Source organism: Erinaceus europaeus, chromosome 9 (genome assembly GCF_950295315.1).
Source record: "Erinaceus europaeus chromosome 9, mEriEur2.1, whole genome shotgun sequence".
Taxonomy (NCBI): domain Eukaryota; kingdom Metazoa; phylum Chordata; class Mammalia; order Eulipotyphla; family Erinaceidae; genus Erinaceus; species Erinaceus europaeus.
This window is the reverse complement of record NC_080170.1, coordinates 56573469-56581253: the sequence shown is the minus strand read 5'-3', so window position 1 is coordinate 56581253 and position 7785 is coordinate 56573469.

The following is a 7785-nucleotide window of genomic DNA, read 5'->3' as shown; positions in this document are numbered from 1 at the left end:
GCACTTAGTGAATTTCTTCAAACATTGAAGTTATAATGTTGTGAGATTCTAGGTTTTTTTTTTCTTTTCATTGCTTTATTTGGTTGTTCCAGATATGATCTTTTGGTCATTGCTACTTCATGGTCAACACTAAACAATTTTTTAAAATCTATTTATTTTCCCTTTTGTTGCCCTTTTTTAAAAATTATTATTATTGTAGTTATTGATGTCATCATTGTTAGATAAGACAGAGAGAAATGGAGAAAGGAGGGGAAGACAGAGAGGGGGAGAGAAAGATAGACACCTGCAGACCTGTTTTATGGCTTGTGAAGTGACTCCCCTGCAGGTGGGGAGCTCAAACCGGGATCCTTAAGCCAGTCCTTGCATTTCTTTCGTGCCTCAGCTTAACCCGCTGTGCTACTGCCCGACTCCTTCTAAACAAGTTTTTTATTTATTTTCCCTTTTGTTGCCCTTTTTCTTATTGTTGTTGTAGTTATTATTGTTGTAGTTATTGATGTCGTCGTTGTTAGGACAGAGAGAAATGGAGAGAGGACGGGAAGACAGAGAGGGGGAGAGAAAGATAGACACCTGCAGCCCTGCTTCACCACCTGTGAAGGACTCCCCAGCAGGTGGGGAGCCGGGGTCTCGAACCGGGATCCTTAGGATCCTTGCGCTTTGCGCTACATGTGCTTAACCTGTGCACTACAGCCTGACTCCCTCTAAACAAGTTTTTAAGAATTATATATTATTTGTTTTATTTCAGCGAGAGAATTATATATAGAGAAAGATAGCAGGGTACTGCTCAGCTCTGACATATGGTGGTGTGGGTGTTGAACCTGGGAATTTAGAACCTCAGGTATGAAAAGTCTTTTTTTTTTTTTAAAGGTGAGAACTTTCTTTTCTTTTTTTTTAAAAGTTCACTTTTTAAATTTTCTTTAATCTTTTTATTTATTGGATAGAGATATTCAAAAATGGAGAGGAAAGGGGGAAGATAGGGAGAGAGAGATAGAGACAGACACCTATAACACTGCTTCACCACTTGCAAAGGTTTCCCCCTGCAGGTGCGGATTGAGGACTCAAATCTGGGTCCTTGAGCATTGTAACACATGCGCTCAAACAGGTGCGCCACCACCTGGCCCTGTCATCTATCTATCTATCTATCTATCTATTTATTTATTTGAAAGGAGGAGAGAAAGAAAGAACCAGACATCACTCTGGTGCATGTACTGTCAGAGATTGAACTTAGGACCTTATGCTTGAGAGTTCAATGCTTTAATCCACTGCCCTACCTCTTGGACCAAATTGGTATGAAAGTCTTTTTGCATAACCATTATGTTATCTCCTCAGTCTCCATAACATCTTTCTTATTTGTACTTTATCATTATTTTTCTTTCTACCAGAGCACTGCTCAGCTCTGGCTTGTGGTGGTGCTGGGGACTGAACCTGGCACTTGGGAGCCTCAGGCATCAGAGTCTCTTTTCATAACCATTATGCTGTATCTCCAGCCCCATAACAGCATTAAAAAATATTTATTGGAGGGGCCAGGTGGTGGCTCACCTAGTTAAGTGCACACATTACAGTGTGCAAGGACCCAGGTTCAAGCCCCTAGTCCCCACCTGAAGGGGGAAAGCTTCATAAGTGGTGAAACAGGGCTGCAGATGTCTCTCTGTCTCTCTTCCTCTCTGTCTTCCCCTTTCTTCTCAATTTCTGAGTGTCTCTATCTAATAAATAAGTAAATATAATAAAAAGTTTTAAAATATACATTTATTGGGGCTGGGTGGTAGCATACCAGGTTAAAAGTACATAGTAGGAAGTATAAGGATTCTGGTTCAAGCCCCCACCTGCAGGGGAGATCACTTCACAAGAAGGTGTCTTATCTTTCTCTCCCTTTTTCTATTGTCCCCTTCCCTCTTAGTTTCTCTCTGTCTTATCCTATAAAAAAAATGGGGCTCTCTCTGTCCAGGTCATCATGTGAGTACTACTTCTCTTTCTCCCTAACATGTGAATGTTCTTAATTTTCCCAAATAAAATTTAAAATTAAAAAAAGCAGTAAAAAAAAAAAAAAAAAGTAAAAATGGCCTCTAGGAGCAGTGGATTCATAGTGCAGGTACCAAACCCAGCAATAACCCTGGAGATAAATAAATAAATAAATAAATAAATTTTCATTAATGAGAGAGAAAGAGACCAGAGCATTATATTGGTGTATTCTATGCCAGAAATCAGTCTTGGTATCTCATGCTTGCAAATAGGATGCTGTACCCCCTGCTTTGGGTTGCTGATTTTTTTTTTTGAAATGCAGATATGCTTACTTGCATACTAAAGAGGTACTGTTCTGTGCCTTCTTGTGGTAAATTGTTACCAGAGAGGCCACAGAGCAGGGGCCACAGGAGAGCCTAGCAGGCCTCAGGCCTGTCACCCAGTGTGACCCAGAACAAACACCTTTGTTTCTGCTGGTGACACAAGATGGCCTCGGCGGACCCACTACAGGCAAATCTGAGATATGGCGTGTGGTTTTGTGACCACCTGGGGCCATCATCTGTGTGAAAAGGGATGTCCTGGAGGTGGGGAGAAGTAGAAGCTCAAGGATAGAAGACTGAAGGGCAAACTTTTGTGGTTCATCTCACCTGTGAAAGACACAAGCCCCAATGGAGAGGGGCCTGCCAGGAAATAGCACAATGGCTTCCCCGCCTAGCTGCTGCCTTCCACAGGCAACAGGAGGTCCTCCCCATCCCTGTGAGACCATTATGAGGTAAAGCCCATGCTGCTTGTCCTGCAGAAGGGCTTTGCGGGTCCATCCAGACCTCTCAAAGTTCCAGGGCCCAACCTTGGAAAGGCTGCTTGTTCAAACTCATCTTGTCCAGCTTCATCCCACAAGGATCTACCTGCTGGCGAGTGAACACAGAAGCTACTGGCAGAGTGCAAGGTCAGCAGAGGATCTGAGGGGAAGGCAGACACTATGAATAGGTTTCAGGGGGACAGGGAGCTAGAGGGGCCAGAGTTGGGGAGAACCAGCCACCAATAATCTCTTAGTGTTTCCTTCTAGCACACTCTCACTGTCTCTCTCTTTTACTAAACCACGGCCTCATAATAAACAACTTCATTGCTACAGGGTCAACTTTTTCATATATATATATATATATATATATATATATATATATATATATATATATATATATATGAATGAGAGGAAGACACTACAGTATTGGGGCTTCCCCTGGTATTGTGGAGCAATGTGGTTCTAGGGTTCAGACCTGGGCTGCCTGAATGGCGAGGTGACCACCTTATGTGCCAAACTACCTCTTAGCCCCGAACCAGCACAATCTGACTTTCAAAAATTCATGTGTGCATCCTGTGGGGCTGATTCAGTGAATAAAGCATTGGACTATCAAGCATGGGGTCCCAACTTTGACCCCTGGCATCACATGTGTCAGAGTGATGTCCTAGTTCATTCTCTCTCTGTCTCTCTCTCTCTCTCTCTTTGCCTTTTTCTCTTCCACTCTCTTTTTCATAAGTAAATAAATAAATCTTTTGTGGTCCAGGAGGTGGTGCAGTGATAAAGCTTTGGACTCTCAAACAGGAGGTCCTGAGTTCGATCCCCGACAGCACATGTGCCAGAGTGATATCTGGTTCTTTCTCTCTCCTCCTATCTTTCTCATTAATAAATAAAATCCTTAAAATAATAAATAAATATTTTTCTCAACATCAAAAAATTATTTATGAAATAGAGACACAACCAGATATTCACCCTGGCACATGTGAAACCAGGGCTCATGCTCAAGAGTCCTATGCCTTATCCACTGTGCTACTTTCCAGGCCACATAAATACAATTTTAAAGACTTAATATTGAGGGTGGGGGACATAGCATAATGGTTATACAAAAAGACTTTTGTGCCTGAGGCTCTGAAATCCCTGGTTCAATCCTCACGCACACTATGAGCCAGAGATGAGCAGTGTTCTGGTAAAAAAAAAAAATCTGAAACAATATTTACACTGATAATACATGACAATTATTAATTTAAAAAATTTATAAAATGGAAATATTGACAAGACCATAGGATAAGAGGGGTATAATTCCACCACCAGAACTCCATAACCCCCCTTGAAAACTTTACTATTCTTTATCCGTCTGGGAGCATGGACCCAGGGTCATTATGGGGTGCAGAAGATGGAAGGTCTGGCTTCTGTAATTGCTTCCCCACTGAACATGGGCTTTGGCAGATCAATCCATACTCCCAGTCTGTTTCTCTCTTTCCCTAGTGGGGCAGGGGTCTAAAGTGTGGGGCTCCAGGTCACATTGGTAGGATCCTTTGCCCAGGGCAGTCCTGCTAGCATCATGGTAGCATCTGGAACCTGGTGGCTGAAAAAAGAGTTAACATATAAAGTCAAACAAATTGTTGACTAATCATGAGCCTAAATATTTCAGATGAAGACTTGGGGTCTCCGTTTTTTTGTAGCTAGCTAGTAGGTCTATTTTAGGTTTATTCCAAGGGGCCCATGACTTTACTAGTTTTTACCTGAGCCTGACATCTAATATGCAGGTGGACCTAAGTTATTGTCTGGGAAGATGGTGTCATGGTTGGATGTTAACTTTAAAAATTTTTTTTATTTTCTATTAATGAGAATGAAAGGGGGAGAGAGAGAAGTAGATATCACTCTGGTACATGTGCTGCCGGGGGATCAAACTTGGGACCTCCTGCTTGAGAGTCCAGTGCTTTATCCACTGCACCATCTCCCAGATCACTGGATATTAACTTTAAGATAGACTGAGAGATAGAGAAGGAAACACCATAGTACTAAACCACTACTTATGAAGGTTGCCCCCTATATGTGCTCTCATGTGGTGACTTCAGGCTAGAAACCAGTTCCTCAAATATGATGACATGAGTGTTCTACTGGGTGAGTCAGTCATCTGCCAGTCCCTAAACCATTAATTTGCAAACCAGAAATGTCAATGATAAAAAGCTAGAATGGGGAGTCAGTGGTAGCGGGTAGCGCAGCGGGTTAAGTGCAGGTGGCACAAAGCACAGGGACTGTCGTAAGGATCCCAGTTTGATCCTCTGGCTCCCCACCTACAAGGGAGTTGCTTCACAAGCGATGAGGCAGGTCTGCAGGTGTCTTTCTCTCCCCCTCTCTGTCTTCCCCTCCTCTCTCCATTTCTCTCTGTCCTAACAATAATAACCACAACAACAATTTAAAAAGGGCAACAAAAAGGAAAAATAAATAAATAAATATAAAAATAAAAATAAATGCCCAACTTAACCCTTGTTAAAAAAAAAAAAAAAAAAAAAAAAAAAACTAGGGAGTCGGGCGGTGGCGCAGTGGGTTAAGCGCACGTGGCGCAGAGCGCAGGGACCGGCGTAAGAATCCCGGTTCGAGCCCCCAGCTCCCCACCTGCAGGGGAGTCGCTTCAAGGGCGGTGAAGCAGGTCTGCAGGTGTCTATCTTTCTCTCCCCTCTCTGTCTGTCTTCCCCTTCTCCATTTCTCTCTGTCCTATCCAACAACAAAGCAACGTCAACAATGGCAATAATAACCGCAACGAGGCTGCAACAACTAGGGCAACAAAAAGGGGGAAAAATGGCCTCCAGGAGCGGTGGATTCATGGTGCAGGCACTGAGCCCAGCAATAACCCTGGAGGAAAAAAAAAAAAAAAAGCTAAAATGTCTGTATCTGATCCTCTCCACTTGTGATTTTTCTTTCTGGCATTATCTTCCCTCCCCCCCCCCATTCCTAAAGATGTATTTATTTATGAGAAGGCAAAAAAAAAAGTGAGAGAAAACTAGAGTATCTCTCAGTCATATGCTTGCCAAGAACCAAACTCAATGCCTTGTGTTTGAGGGATCAGCACTTAAACCACTGCACCACTTCCTGGAGTGCTTGAGCTATCTTTTTTTTGTGTGTGTGGTATGTATTTCTTTTTTTCTTAATTGTTGTTGTTGTTTTAACCCTTACTTATTTAGATAGGACAGAGAGAAACTTGAGGGGGTATAAGAAGAAGGAGAGAGAGAAAGAGAGAGAGAGAGAGGGAGAGGAGAGAAACACTGCTTCACCGCTTGTGAAGTTTTCCCTTTGCAGGAGGGGACTGAGGGCTTGAACCCAGGTCCTTTTGCATGATAACATGTGCACTTAACCAGGTGCACCACCTCCTGGCCCCATATACTTTTTTCTTTATTGGGGGGATTAATGGTTTACAGTCAACAGTAAAATACAGTCATTTGTACATGTGTAACATTTCTCAGTTTTCCACATAACACTCTAAACCCCCCCACCTAAGTCCATCTCCATGTTCCAGGACCTGAACACTCACTCCCGCCCCCCCCACTCACCCCCAGAGTCCTTTACTTTAATGCAATACACCAAATCCAGTTGAAGTTCTGCTTTCTGTTTTCTCTTCTGTTCTTATTTTTTAACTACTGTCTATGAGTGGCATCATCCGATGTTCATCCTTCTCTTTCTGGCTTATCTCACTTAACATGTTTCCTTCAAGCTCCATTCAAGATGAGGTGCAGAAGGTGAGTTAATCTTTAATAGCTGAGTAGTATTCCATTGTTTATATATACCACAACTTACTCAGCCACTCATATGTTGTTGGACATCTGGGTTGCTTCCAGGTTTTGGCTATTACCAATAATGCTGCTATGAACATAGGTATATACAGATCTTTTTAGATGGGCGTATTTGGTTCCTTAGGATATATCCCCAGGAGAGGAACTGCAAGGTCATAGGGAAGGTCCACTTCCTAGCCTTCTGAGAATTCTCCAGACTGCTCTCCACAAGAGTTGGACCAATTTACATTCACACCAGCAGTGCCAGATCCTTCCTTAATATATATTTTATTTGTATTATTTTAATGAGAGAGTTACAGAGAGAAAGATATAACAAGGCAGACCAGAGCACTGCTCAACTCTGGTTTATGGTGGTGCTGGGGACAGAACCTGGGACTTTGGAGCCTCATGCATAAAAAGTATTTTTGCCTCCAGGGTCTCAGGTTCAATGATGTCTACCCATAATTACTGTCATATATATACCAGAGCACCACTCTGGCAAATGCAATGATGGGGATCAAATTTGGGAATTTTTTTTTACCAGAGCATTGTTCAGTTCTAGTGTATGTTGACATGGAGGGGAAAGGACTTCCTTCCCACTTGAGAGTCCAATGCTTTATTGTGTCACCTCCCAGGCTGCCATCATTGTGTTTAGAAAGATGTATGTATGTGCATTTATTTGTTTTGTTTTATTTTATTGAGGGGGAGGGAGAACACATACACTAGAGCATCACTCTGGACCATGTGATGTCAGGGATCAAACTTGGGACCTCATGCTTTTAAATTCAAGATTTTATTTACTGCACTATTTCACTGGTCACACCATAATTATTTTAAGATCTTGTCTGTGATTTAGCTGTATCAGTAGTTCACTCTGGTTTGGGATGAGTAGTTGGAGCTGCATTTCCCAGGGTCTGATCGGTTTTGCAGACTATTTTAGCTCTTCAACTGCATTAGTAATTAATATTTAATTTTATATTTATAACTATATTTAACTATATATTTTATATAGTAATAAACTTTATATTTATTATTAACTTTATATTTATAACTATATTTAACTATATATTTAACTTTATCAGCTCCAATTTGAAACTGTCACTGCATGTCTCTAAATAAATGTCTCCAGGGACTACAAGATAGTCCGATTGGACTATGCACTTGCTTTGTCATAGATACCACCCAAGTTCCAGCCTGGGCCCCCACTGCACTGAAGGACGCTTTGGTGCTGTGGTGTCTTTCTTTCTGAAAAACCTTGGAGCA